General features: G+C 45.4%; 1 protein-coding gene across 1 annotated transcript in view; it reads right to left on the minus strand.

Annotated features, from left to right (window-relative positions):
- Positions 1-12,784, minus strand: part of LOC119396976 (cytochrome P450 2J4) — a 68,565-nt gene extending 55,781 nt beyond the window's left edge. Inside the window, exon 1 of the mRNA XM_037664377.2 lies at positions 12,655-12,784. The gene's annotated coding sequence lies outside the window, so the exon portion shown is untranslated. The remainder of the gene's footprint in view (positions 1-12,654) is intronic.
- Between the last annotated feature and the right edge of the window lie 899 nt (positions 12,785-13,683).

Here is a 13,683-nt window from a genome sequence, read left to right on the forward strand (position 1 = left end):
TAACACCCATATTGCTGTTGGCATCGTTACGCAACTGTAAACAACTGGTTATATAATACATATGCGACTCTTCAGCATATATGAGCGTGTTTATACTACTTCCACGTTTCTCTAGCGTCATTCCGTAAACTTTCGCTCAACATGAAAAATTATGCCACAGTCACCATCCCGCGCATGCTTCGCATAACATCGAATCCCACGGTACGTGGGATCTGCCGAATTTTTTTTTTACTTTACACAGATAGTATTCGATGTAAGTTATATTTAACCGAATGCGGTGCCAACGTGCTCAATCGCGCATATATTGAGGCCACATGTTATTTCTCCGTGCCAGACGGTATTTCTGGCGTTACGCTCGTTCGTGCTAGAAAACACCGTGAATATATCCTAGGAGCACTGCATACTGGCCAAGCTGCATACTGGCCAAGCTGGTATTCCATAACTTGGCTGGAATGCGGAAAAAGCAATGAACACGGACAAGACAGACAACGCTAGCCCAATCTAACAAATGGAACCTTATTATCAGAGAAGGGCTCAGTATTCATTCGCATTTCTGATAATAGATCCCAAGCTGTTGGTTCACGCCCGTGTTATCTGTTCTCTACTACGTTTCTTGTTTCTTCATCTTTCCAGCCTAATTAAAATTATACCACTTGCGTTTCTGTTCTTTATTTCATTTAAAAAAACCAAAATCGCAGTATTTTGGAGGTTTTAAGAATACTGTTTAGCTGCGGACTCTAATAATCTTTCAGTGGTGCTGAGTAGCACTGGCTTTCGCTCACACGGACGACTTTGAATTATTTGGTAATAATAATAATTGTTCGGGTTTAACGTCCCTAAACCCCGATATGATTATGAGAGACACCGTAGGGGAGAAAAATCCGGAAAATTCGACCACCTGGGGTTCTTTAACGTGCACCTAAATCCAAGCACACGGGCCTCAAGCATTTTCGCCTCCATCGAAAGTGCAGCCGCTGCGGCCGGGATTCGATCCCGCGACCTGCGGATCAGCACAGTGGCGGCTCAATTGTTTGGTATGTATCGCATAAAATTCACTAATTGTTCAATCACTTTGTACTTTGTGATGATAAGTTTACAACCTTGGAGCGTTATGCCAATCTTCCTAGACTACACTTTCTTAATTGGGGAATTGTACAGGCATATGTGCACAAGGTTAAAGACACACAAAGATCTTACGTCGCCTAATAGTTCAAGGCTACATTTCCTGAGAACGTCATTGAAACCCGTTGATGCATTTAGCTGGGCTAGTTGGTACTGACTGAATGCTTCCATAAGGTGTCCTGTGTCTTTCTGTGTAGTCTCTGTGCGTTTGCAAGTATTATGGAAGCGTTCAGTGATTGCAGCCATGGGTTGATGGCGTAAACAGGGGCCCTTATGTGTAGGTTGATCTTGCAGGCTCGTCTTTCGGGCTTCGAGGTCCAACAGGCTCGTGTCTTTCGCTGCACTCAATGCGCCCCCATAGAAACGCCTTTTTATGAGAAATGATCATGCTGACCTCAATCTTGTTTTCATGAAACTCGAAAGTTCTTGCAACGATCTCACCTGTACCAGACTGCTGCTGCAAGGAGCTCGCTGAGCACGTGGCCACAGGAGAAGACAATTATGCGCTAAGTTAGGAGATGGATGCCCATGGGAGTTGATGTTTTGCCTGCTGCAGTGAGGCCAGCCGCGATCACGACAGTTAAGATACCGTGAATATCGGGGGAAAAATGCTGCCAGATACCTACGCATGGTGAAACATGCACAAGCCAATCGGTGAATTTTCGCACAACCGACACAGCTGCAGCGTGAGGCCGAAGCCGCTGTTCTCTAAGCAACGTAAACATGCAGAGTTCGCGCAGCTGTGTTTGGTAACGACCTTTTAACTGCGGAACCGCCCTGTCGTCGTTTCATGCCTCGCGCTGGCGTCACGTAGGTCCCAAGTTTGATACACATAAGCCGAGCTGGCTGCACGTTTGGAACGCCAGCGCTTGCTTGCCCGTGAACGCCAGCGTCGCCCAAGGGCTAAGTCGTCTTCCGATCCATACAGTTTCTTGCAATATTTACTAGAGCGAAATCTTGCGCTAGTGCCTATGGCAGCTGCAACGCATGACGCTTCAGCCAGCATGGGAATAATGGGTAGTACACGGATTTGTCTAAACTTTGTTCTTTCGGCTCCGTTTGGCTCCACGTCGCCTGCATCCGCTTTGGCGCATAACGAAGTTCAGCAAAAGTCAGCGGTTCCACTTCACCACTTTAACCTTTTTAGGCTCACCAATTCAAATCTGGTCACGAAGTTCACAACGGTCTATTCTTTTATCCGAAACGAACGCCGAAACACAGCAATAAACGAAGCCACAAGTGTGTTCGAAGCCGTAAGCACGAAGGTTAGGTAAATCCGTGTACTACCCACCATTCCCATGGTGGCTGAACGATCGCAGCGCCAAAGTTCCCTCTGGAGAATTGTAGGATACTCTATGGTCCGAGTCAGCGAAGCGACAGCAAAACGCCATCTCTGGGAGTTAGACGCACCGCACTCGGTGCGTCTAACCTTTTTTTTTTTTTGTTCTGGGAGCAGTAAGGATACCACCACCACCACCACCGCACTCGAATCAGCAAACAGAAAATACATAATCGCTCAACAAATGAGGTAATCATATATATATATATATATATATATATATATATATATATATATATATATATATATATATATATATATATATATATATATATATATATATATATAGTTATCGCTCCTATAAGATGTGGGCTTCTGGCCATGTTGACACGATCCGAGGAAAGAGAAAAAAACTTGCTGCACAAGATAATCATACTGACGGAGGACATTAATAAGAGGTGCTGTTGAGGTGGAAACTTGTGCGATTAAAATGTGCTATAACAAGGGAAAAAGTGCCTTTGACTAGAACCGGCGTTTGTGTCATAGAGCTTGCCTTTGCCAAGACGCTAGTTTGAGAATGACAAAGGTTTCGCGCTTAAATTTAGCGCCACTAGATAAGAGATATCCGACCACTTTTAGTATTCTGCTTGCGTTACCAGTATTCGCCATGTGCGAGGTAGTGTTAGGTGTCGTGTTCTCCATACGTAAAAAGCTCCACGCATTTCGAAGGCTGCATACGATTGTTCAGCCTGTGCTGTGTCCTCCGCAAGGTTATTCTAGGACACACTGCAGAGATAACGTTCAAGGAGACGAGTGTGACCAATAGCCTTGTGAGTACGCGCCAATCGTCGCGCCTGAGGGAGATAAGAGGCCACACGCTTGGCAACAGCCTGCAAGACGCGACTCGTAGTACAACGTAGTGTGCGGTGCACTTTCGCTTCAAGCAAATACGACGTGCGCCCCTCAAAGATATTTACAGCCGGTTTGCTCTTTGCACTGCGGAAACTGTGACAGCAGAGAAGATACGGACGCGTTTGACTACAAGAACCAACGGCGACGAATCGTCAGTTGATTTCGTGTAGTTGTGATAATAGAGTTTCCAAAATATAAATATTGCAAGATAGAACTACGGTGTTACCATAGTTTCGCTGCCATGGAAACGATGGTTAGTTTATCCGAGAACTGACTTAAAACGTTTTCGGGACGCTGTTTATTACGATTTAAATGCCCAAATTTCCAAATACGCAGGGTTTCATAGTTCTATAAGCACTGAAAGACAGCAGCCAGTAAGCGCTGTCAAGGTGAATTTTTGTTTCTTTGACACCGCAATATATTTATTATTGAAAACTAATTTTTCCCCATTGTTCGCACCGTCATACATACAGCTTTTGTAGGCACTCGCGATAGTAACCTTGATAGAAAATTATATGACCGTGAGGGTCCCCGATACGCAAGGGTGAGAATCAACTTCCTGTGTAGCAATTGCTTTACCGACTATACTATCTGCACCTACAATATTTAAAAATGACAGACTAGGAAGGAAGGAAAACGGGAGAGAGGAAAGAGAGGGATGTTAACCAGTTTGGCATAACCGGTATGCTACCCTGCACAGGGGGAAGGGATGGGGGACAGACTAGAAAGTAGAGATGCTATGGGGGCTAGTTGGTGGCCAGATGGTAGAATTGCCAGGAGCGAAAGAAAAAGACACACAAAGGGTGATGCGCGTACTAAGGGTTTATTTCTGTGCCAGACACGAAAAAAAAGGAGAAAGGAAAAACGAAAACAACGGCAAAAAACCAAAAAGCACATGTTGACATCATGCAGTCAACCACGTCACCATCCACGATAAACATTTGCAAAACCATCATGTCTAAGTTATCATGGCTGCCTTTAAAAACTCAATCACCCCTCATAGTGGTCATCCCTTATGTTCATTGTTTCTCCCACAGGATCAAGAAAATTGCTGCTAAACATGATGTAGATATTGTTCTTGCGGCACTTCTGAAGTTGAAGGGACTTCGTCAAAAGGTTAACGTATCTGAAAGTGCAGCGAAGGGGAACGATTGCCATGTCAAGCGTAGAAATAGTCTTGTGGATTGCACAGATGGCGTTGTGTGCTGATTTCCACTATCTTGCAGCAAGAAGTACATCGGCCAGACCGGCCGGTGTCTTAATGCATGCCTAAAGAACACGTGCATGTTCATTGTTAACTCACCCTGGTAACTTGGCCAGGCACTGCGCTGCGTGAAAATGCAAGGCATCTTTTTCGGGCACAAAAGTATTGAAGCGCGCATCTATACTCGGGGACAACTTTCTGTGGCAATGAAGGGAAAGCTACGGGGGCGAAGCGTCTGCACATGTACTGCTACGCGAAGTAGTCCGGTTTGGCGCGCGTCGCGTAACGCCGTGGAAAGTGATGGCTAGCGTTGCATCCATCAAGGTACGCGTAAAAGGCGCGACTTTTTCACGCACGCAAAAACGCAAACTGACAACGTATAAAGTAAAAGAAATACAAATATCTCGCTTGTGTGCGCTGCGTTCCGTCTGAAAAAGCTACATGTAGAAAATGAAGGAGTATTTTATATATCTCACGCAGAAAATACGGACGCAATTGTGGGACTACATTCATTAGCGGTAGGATACGTGCATTGTGGCTCTGTAGCTTTCCCTTCATTGCCACAGAAAGTTGTCCCCGTGTATAGTCAAACAGAAAGCGAAGTTATCCAGGCTTTTCTTATTCATACCAGCGAAGGTTGCGTTAGCTCACCGTGGATCATCCTATCTCAAAAAGAAATTGAGTTTTTAAAGGCAGCCATGATAACTTATGCAATAGGACTCCGTGTTTTCGGATAAATCCGAAAAAATCCGATATTCGCATTTATCCGATAAGCTCCGATTTTAAAATGGCATTTTCAACGTTCAAAGGGCATTTTCAAAGCTGACAATCATCAATCGAAAGGAGCGCACCTCCATCAGCGGCAGCAACCTCGTAAAGTATGCTTGCGTCTATTACAACAAGCTTTACGGTCCTAATACGAACAAACGTTGATGTTTTGTATTCAAGTATTTATGCTTGTATCTATATGTGTTTCCGCATTCAAACCTTCCAGACATCTAAAATACACATAGTGTGTTCACATGTTCTCGTGTTCAGTTATCACTTCCTCTAATATCTCAATAATAATGATGTCTGGGGTTTAACGTCCCAAAACCACGATATAATTATGAGGGACGTCGTAGTGGAGGGCTCCGGTAATTTTGACCACCTTGGGTTCTTTAACGGGCACCTAAATCTAAGTAGACGGCCCTCATTTTTACCTCCACCGAAAATGCAACCACCGCGGCCGGGATTCGATCCCGCGACCTTCGGTTCAGCAGTCGAGCTGCATAACCACTAGACCACCGTGGCGGGGCCTTCATATAAGATTTCGGAGTATTGATGATGATGATACTATTACTATTACTACTACTACTATTACTATTACTACTACTACTATTACTATTACTGCTATTACTACTACTACTACAACAACTACTACAACTACTACTACTACAACAACAACAACAACTACACTCTAAGCCAAAAGAGAGCAACGGGGGTATAGGGGTTCCTCCTTTGAGGGAGCAAGTGCTTTGCCACTCCCATTACTCTCCTAAAAGGAGCAACGGCAAGGGGACGAACCGTTGCTCTCCTTGAGGACCAACTGTTACTCCTTTCTGATGCTCCTCAAGGCAGCAACGGATGCTCCTTCCCGTTACTCCTTAGTTTCTTCTCGGGCCGAAAAAAAAAATTCGTTTTTGATTGACTTCTAGGGGACATTGAGGTTTATACACATTATTTGTTTGGATGTATAAATGATACACAGACATCTCGTTCAGAAAGAAATTTCAGAAAATTTGCAACAAACACACAGGATTCGAACTCGCGACCACTTAATCACCATGCGCGCACGCTAACCACTGCGCCACCAAACGCTACGGCGCCGTCTGAAAGGAAACGGGGTTATGTAGGTACCGACGGGTCGTTGCGCGTTCTGACATGTTAGTGAAATGAGTTTAGGCGTGCAGAACCAGTGGTGATGTTCGAAAGAGAATAGAAGGTAACAATGTATACATCTGAAAACGTCAAGGCAATGAGTCTCTCGCGAATACACAGGCTTTGCCGTGCTGCCTTAGCGCTAGCTAAAAGGCCAGTTTTTTCTTTTTTTCTTTTTTGCCCGGAGGTGTGTTTTCTTCTTCTTTATTATCATTGTTATTATTAATATCAATATTAATAATATTATTTTTTGCGGAAGAGTCGCCTCCCCTTTGAAAAGACAACACCGCCCGAGCTGATAACGTCAGTTTGCTCTGAGATTAAGCACAAATTCAAACTACCGGACCCGATTGCGATAACTGTCCTCCCGCCAAAATCAGCCAGTGACAAGGTAGAGATGAGGGGGTAGGAGAGGCAGCGGCGTTAGCTCGCTGTCAGTCTCGTTGTCAGCATAAAACCGCAAATGTAAAGTCTATCAACTGCGTACTTCTCTCAACCGCTTGTTTGTCGCGAAGTATACACGGAGTCTCGCGAGGCTTCGCATTTTATTGCCATACTCTCAGGCTATATATTTATGCCAAATGTTATACGCAAACACGCCATTTGACTTGCGACGGCAACAGCTTCAGGTGCTGGCGTTCTAGTGCAACCATGCCTTTTATTGGGCGATTTTAGCTTGTATTGTGGGCTTTTAGCTTTACGTTACCGTGTTACGAGTTGCCGGAACGAATCTGCGCATACGCGGGCCTTTACGGAACGTGAACTACTCTCCGGATTGGCTTTACGTTTACGGCCCTATCTCGAAAATCCACATTCGTTCGCGGCTACTCGCGATACCCGCTTTCCGAGGCTCCAGCCGCCGAGTAAAAATAAGCCGAAGTGCGAGCGGTAATTGCGATCACTTTGTTTCAGCGGCTAGAGTCACTAGAGTGACCTAGAATTAGAATACCGAAGCGGTAAAAACGTGAGAAGCCTTGACATAAATACCCCGACAGGCTGGATAGGTGACGCCATCTAGCGAGAACAAGATGAAGCAGGCAAGCAAAAAATTGTTATTTCAGAAACATCGTGCGTTCCACTTCTGGTGTAAATGCCTTGCCGCGGCATTATTACGAATGAGTTACCTTTTCAATCATTTTTTTCCCTCTAACACTAGGCGAAAACAAACGTGTCCACGAAGCGTCACAAGATGGCGACACCATCGTCGGATAACCCGGTATTCTACGCTAAAAACCCCTCAAGATATTTCTGCAGCGGTTATACAATCTTATATAAATTAAATATAATTTAAATGTCGTTATCATCAACATTTCATCGTTTATTCAAACGTAAAGGTATCCGTTTACGTACGGGGACGTAAAACCTTTCTAAAACATGCGTTCCGGTAACACGGTAACATTAAAAAGTTTACGTACAAGCCAAATGTCCCTATTAGCGTGCGTATCTCTCTGTTCAGTTTACAAAAACTAGTTTCCTTATGCCAGCCCGCAAGAAAATGTGGCCCATGCATCGACCGATACAGGGTGCGTCCTGCAGGAGAGCAGCGGTTGCGCGCCGAGAGAAACTGTTGCCGTTCGTCCTTCTGTTGCTCCCTTCCAACCTAACCCTAAACGCTTACTCCCCCAACTTGAGCCATGTCAGCCATCTTGTTCCAGTTGGTCTTTTTGGGGAGTAACAGTTGGTCTTTAGGACTAAAACCGGCAGTTACTCTCGTTTTTTCCATTTTTGGCTTAGAGTGTACTACTACTACTACTACTACTACTACTACTACTACTACTACTACTACTACTACTACTACGACTACTACACAAACACACACACAGACACACACGCACGCACGCACGCACACACACACTTTGGCGAGTTTACAGCAGTGCACATCAACAGCCTTATTAACAGGGTAAATGAACAGGAATTGAGAAAAAATGAAAGAATGGAAAAATGGGATTATCACCAACAATGCAACGCATTTTCATTGGAAATAAAGTTAATAAGGAGACATTGTAACAGCTGATAATGCAAAATTAAACACCGAATTTTGGTGAATTGGAGATTTACGAGAACTCTGATAAACGCCGAATTTCCTAAAAAAACTCCGAAAGATACTCTTCGAATTTCAAGAAATCCGAAAACACGGAGCCCTACTTATACAAAAAAAAAACAAAAAAAAGAACACAACAAACAAGGTCAGCTGTTAAGGCATGATCACATGGTAGGAATCCTATCACTTGACTGCATAGAAAAGCTTCGAAATAAATTATCGTTCCGATTACTTCTTTTCATGTAAACTTCTTGAGCAATGACGGGCAACACCTTGTGAAATGTTGATGTGTTTTTATCGACCATTCCGAGAGCGAACACCTCGAAACTTGCTGTTGTCAGGACTCCCTACTAAACTTCAAGAACTAAGCGGTTTCGATTCAGTTTTTCCAAATTGTCCACTGAAGTTCAGGGGTTACTAGGTGAACTACGAGGCCTAAGCGAATAATTTATGTGCGATAATTACCATAATTTTAGTGGCCCAAACTGCGATGAATTTACGAATGAGACGTAATTATTTCGTTACAAATTTTCCTTGTAGTCTATTAGCGCTGAAAGGCAAAGCTCGAGGGGGCGGTTTAGATTCCCGGCCACGGCGGCCGCATTTCGATGGGGGCGAGATGCTAAGAACACCCGCGTACTTAGATCGTGCTGAGATTTAGGTGCACGTTAAAGAACCCCAGGTGGTCTAACTTAATCCGGAGTCCCCCATTACGGCGGGCCTCATAATAGCATCGTGGGTATTGTACGTAAAACCGCGGGGATTATCAAAAGCCTATAGTTTGTTACAAATTAAGAAAAATAAAATCGGGCGAAGTTTACACTAAGCCGCGCAAGGCTTGAAACAGGGAAACTGGACGATTTTGAAGGCCAATCTGGTTGCTTGTAGGTTGTTTCTAGGCCTTAGCTAGGTGATGCAGGTTGTTTCTAGGTTGCATCAAGGTCGTAGCTAGGCTTTAGCTAGGTGGTGCTAGGTTATTGTTTCTACCTTGATACACAGCCCAGAGAGGTTCGAGTTAAACCACAGTCACACACATGACACGGAGGTCCAAACTCCAGAGACAGAACCCCGCGCTGAAACCAAGCGTTCGCACTTCTCATAGATCTACGGGCACGTCGTCGTTGGCGTAGGCCCTCCATCGCTTCGGTGTCTTCTCGCAGCCGCCGTTGTCTTTGCCGTTCCCTATAGTCTCCTTGCACGCACTCGGGGTCTTCGGCTCGCCGCCGTCGCTTCGCAGCCATTTGTTGGTTCTTGTTCACCTTCAACTGTGGCTCACACCCACCGTGGGGGATTGGCCAAGAATTGAGTGGTTTTATAAAATGTTATGGTGCTAACTGTTGCCTTCTTCTTTCTTAGTGGACCAGTGGGGAGTTGTGGGATTCACCCAATTTGACAGTTTTCTGACAGGCCGCACAGTGGCACATACCCGTTTGACGACGATAGTTTTATTCATTTTTAGTGGACCAGTGGCGAGTAGTGTTATTTACCCAATTTCTGTGGCGTATACCCGTTAATGATGATGATAGTTTTTAAGGGCGAAGCACCTTGGGGTCTCGGTGTGTCGGCGTGCATCGTCGTCTCCTGTAGGGACGGTCCATTTGCTTGAACGTAAGAGAGGGCGCCACCGCCTCAGCGCTCGCCGGGCGGTGAGAGAGAGCGAACGGCCGGAGTTAACTATGGAAACGCTCTTTCTGCGATGAACGTTGAACTACCAGCTCGCGAGGAACGAGAACGCGCCCTCGCCCGCGAGAGACAACGCCGACGCAGGCAGCGTCTGCTAGCGAGTTTCTTGATTGAAAAAACCGACTGCTCGCGCTGCACAACCATTCACAGGCCACCCCATATATGTAGGCACTGGATCTTGACCTGCAATGTAGTGCCGGCGGGAGATTTCTCTTGCGCGTAGTTGAACAATAAAGATTCGCAGCGTGCGCGTTAACTAAAAGCGGACTGCGGGTCTCTGTCTAATCTTTCTTCTGTCTCTCATTGCGCATTAGCAGTGATTTTGCTGTGTGAAACACCGGCACACACTGCATGCTTCGCCCCTCCACAGGTTTCACGTTAGTGGAGCTGAAACACCCTTCCCTACATGCTTCACCCCTCCCCAATTTTTCGGTACGGGGTGAACAAGGAATGATTTGCTAAACACCTTCGCTGTAATATGTCAGCTCCGCCCACCGCCGTCGCTGTTCCTCCCACACAGAATTTGCTTAAATTCTCCATCCAAGACCGCGTACTCATTTCCGTGACGTCAAACACTTCCGAGCTTTCCATATACTTGACATTCACATACGGACGCACGTTTGTGTCGCTGGTTTTAGGTCCGTGACCGAAACGTCCTGGTAATTTTCATCTGGGATCCTGACATCGCTGCTCAGCCAAACGTGATGTTTTAGGTAGTAACGACGACCTTTTAACTCTTCATATGCGTAGTATTTACATCAACCGAAAAAAACATTCCTCACGGTTAGAGCGGAAACCAGCTGGCACGACTGTCTTCCACACGGGAAGGGTAGGCACGGCGCGTTTCATTGGCGGATAGTATATTTTTTCTTAGGTTGTTACCGACTTACTGTATGTCACATTTTGTAAGTGGTAACATAACATTTTGTAAATAATTCTACCAATGTTGTCACGAGCACCACGACAGCGACGTCTGTCCTGATGTGCGCTGCATGTTCGAGGTAACCACGCTCGAGAATCCCGGAAATGTCGGTCGATTGTCACGCGACTCGCTCAAGATAAGGAGTCGACAGCTGTCATAAAGGTGAAAGTGGGTGGCCGGTGTGTACGTTTCAGATTAGTATATCGGCCACTCTGACGACAATGGCACCTCTGTATCTGGGCTAAACAGATCCATCAATGCACTGGAGCCTTCTAGTAGATGATGATGAAGCAGGGTGGGTGGAGCTATAGACATCGAAATTATCTCCATCATGTGGCGTTCAATGGGCAACAATATTCCAGTGCAGTGGTGACTCTTGAATTTGAAATTGTGAAGCAACGGCGAGTTGTCCAGGCATTTGACACCGCAGTGATTAGTCTTCGAACAATGCGATGGTTAAATATGGTTTTAAGGAGTTATGTTGGAACTAGCATTGGAACGATGAGGCATCGAAAAAAAAAAAAACTACTTAAGAGGAGCCTCTTGTCCTAAGTTTAGAGTTGCTGGCGATTTTTTTTTTCAGGCTCTGCCATAATGTAACGTCGTTTAAATATTATTTACTCATTTAGGGTAATTGACATATTAATGGTCGAGTGTCGTTCTGCTAAAAAGTTGCACAATATGTTCTTTCTGCTGTATCAATAAACGATACATGCGAAGATTGTCGGTAGCATTTGCGGGACACCTGTCGTGATCAGGGCTACCTGGGTTAATTAAGTAGCCTTCTTTTTATGTGATAACAGAGGCTTATTTAAAAAAAAAAGGCTGGATCATAGCTAGAAATTTAGTATATAACAGATTTATGTAACCATTGTTGACCGTAGGTTAAATTGATTACATTTCTGCGGTTTATTTTAGCATGACTACATTTTACTGCACATATTTTTGTAGTACGAGGTTTATTTACAACGTTCTTCACAGACGACGTAGAAGAGACGCTGTTTCATCACCCGTAGTCTCTAACAAACTGACATCAGATCGGGTCCAGAGAAAAGCTAAAACTGCTTTTTGCATGCCATATAGATAACACCTGGACCGGAGCTAAATTGGTAATAACAGTTTACAAGGAAATCAGTCTCGAATATATCGAAATGTAGCATATGCATTTATGGAGTTCTCATCCTCAACTCGTTCTACGGATTAGGAGGGATCGCCAAGTCAGCGTAGGCTTCCACAGTACCTGAAGACATCATCACAAAGGTTCTAACAGGCGGCAACCACCAGTTTCTCTTCTTGGAATGCCGGAAAATGGCCCATACGTTTCCTTCTCTTGTTCCTTCGTGATAGAGGTCTTCAATATACGACTTAACCTACCCTGGATATGTCTGTAAAGCCACTACCCGCAGTTTCCCGATTCGCTCCTTCCTTATGCGCTTTGCTTCAGTCGCACTGAATACCAGCTGCGATTCTCACGTCATTTAGAACCACCTTATGAAACAACTGCAACAGAAAATTATCCCGATCCTGAAGGTGAAGGAAAAAAAAAAAACACGAAGTCATGGTGCACTCACCGCGACTGCCCGCGCGCACGGTGACCGTTGTGCGTCGCTCCGGTTCCGACTGCCGCGAAGCGAGTCCCAGGAGCGGTGTGCGAGGAGCGTGCGCCACTCTGCAGTTGGCGCCAACGGGAAATCCTTGGAAGAAGAAGCCGAGGGCGGCCTCTGCGATAGCGAGGAGCAGATAAGCATTACTGATGCGGAAGTCAGGTTGTCAGTCATTGGTCGATCGCGCGAACGCGAGGTCAGGTAGGCGCAAACAGTTAGTTCCGCGAAAAATAATAACCATATTGAAATGAACGATAGCTAGACAGTCGTGGCTGGCACACTTTCTTTGTCTTATCGCACTGAACGAAGATAGTCTTATCGAGCGTTAGGGGCCTACAAACTTTCTTTTCGTTGACAACAATTTTGGGATAATTGAGGCTTTATTATAATGAAAGGAAGTTCCGGGTCACGCATTGTCGGTTCTTTTTGGATTAGACTCATCGGGTGAGGTGCCGTAACATTCCTACCCGCTACCTTTGACAAAGGTGCCGCTGAAGCCGTTACATGGTTCATGCTGTTACACTTCGGATCACGATGCGCAGTTATGTTGCTACGCAAGATATCGAAGTAATAATAGCCTCTCACTAGAAGCGATTGTTTAAAAAATGATTTATGGGCTTCGGCCTCTAAGAAGCAATTGGCACCTGAGCTATGGCTGGCTTGCAAGTATGTGCAACGCGAACAAATGAGGACAGAGGCGAGGACGAAATGAAAGATACCTGAACGAGGTAGCTCGTTCATGTCCTCGTCTGCTCGCGCTGCATCTGCTGCCGGCGCCGTAGCTGTTTCTTCTAGCTTCTAGCTTTCAAATCTTCTATCTATGACATCCCGCCACGGTGGTCTAGAGGTTATGGTACTCGACTGCGGACCCGAAGGTCTCGGGATCGAATCCCGGCCGCGGCGGCCGCATTTTGATGGAGGCGGAATGCTAGAGTCCTGTGTACTTATATTTAGGAGCACTGTAAAGAACACCAGATTGTTATTATATCCGGAGCC

The sequence above is a fragment of the Rhipicephalus sanguineus genome, chromosome 6 (assembly GCF_013339695.2).
Source record: "Rhipicephalus sanguineus isolate Rsan-2018 chromosome 6, BIME_Rsan_1.4, whole genome shotgun sequence".
In the NCBI taxonomy this organism is placed as follows: domain Eukaryota; kingdom Metazoa; phylum Arthropoda; class Arachnida; order Ixodida; family Ixodidae; genus Rhipicephalus; species Rhipicephalus sanguineus.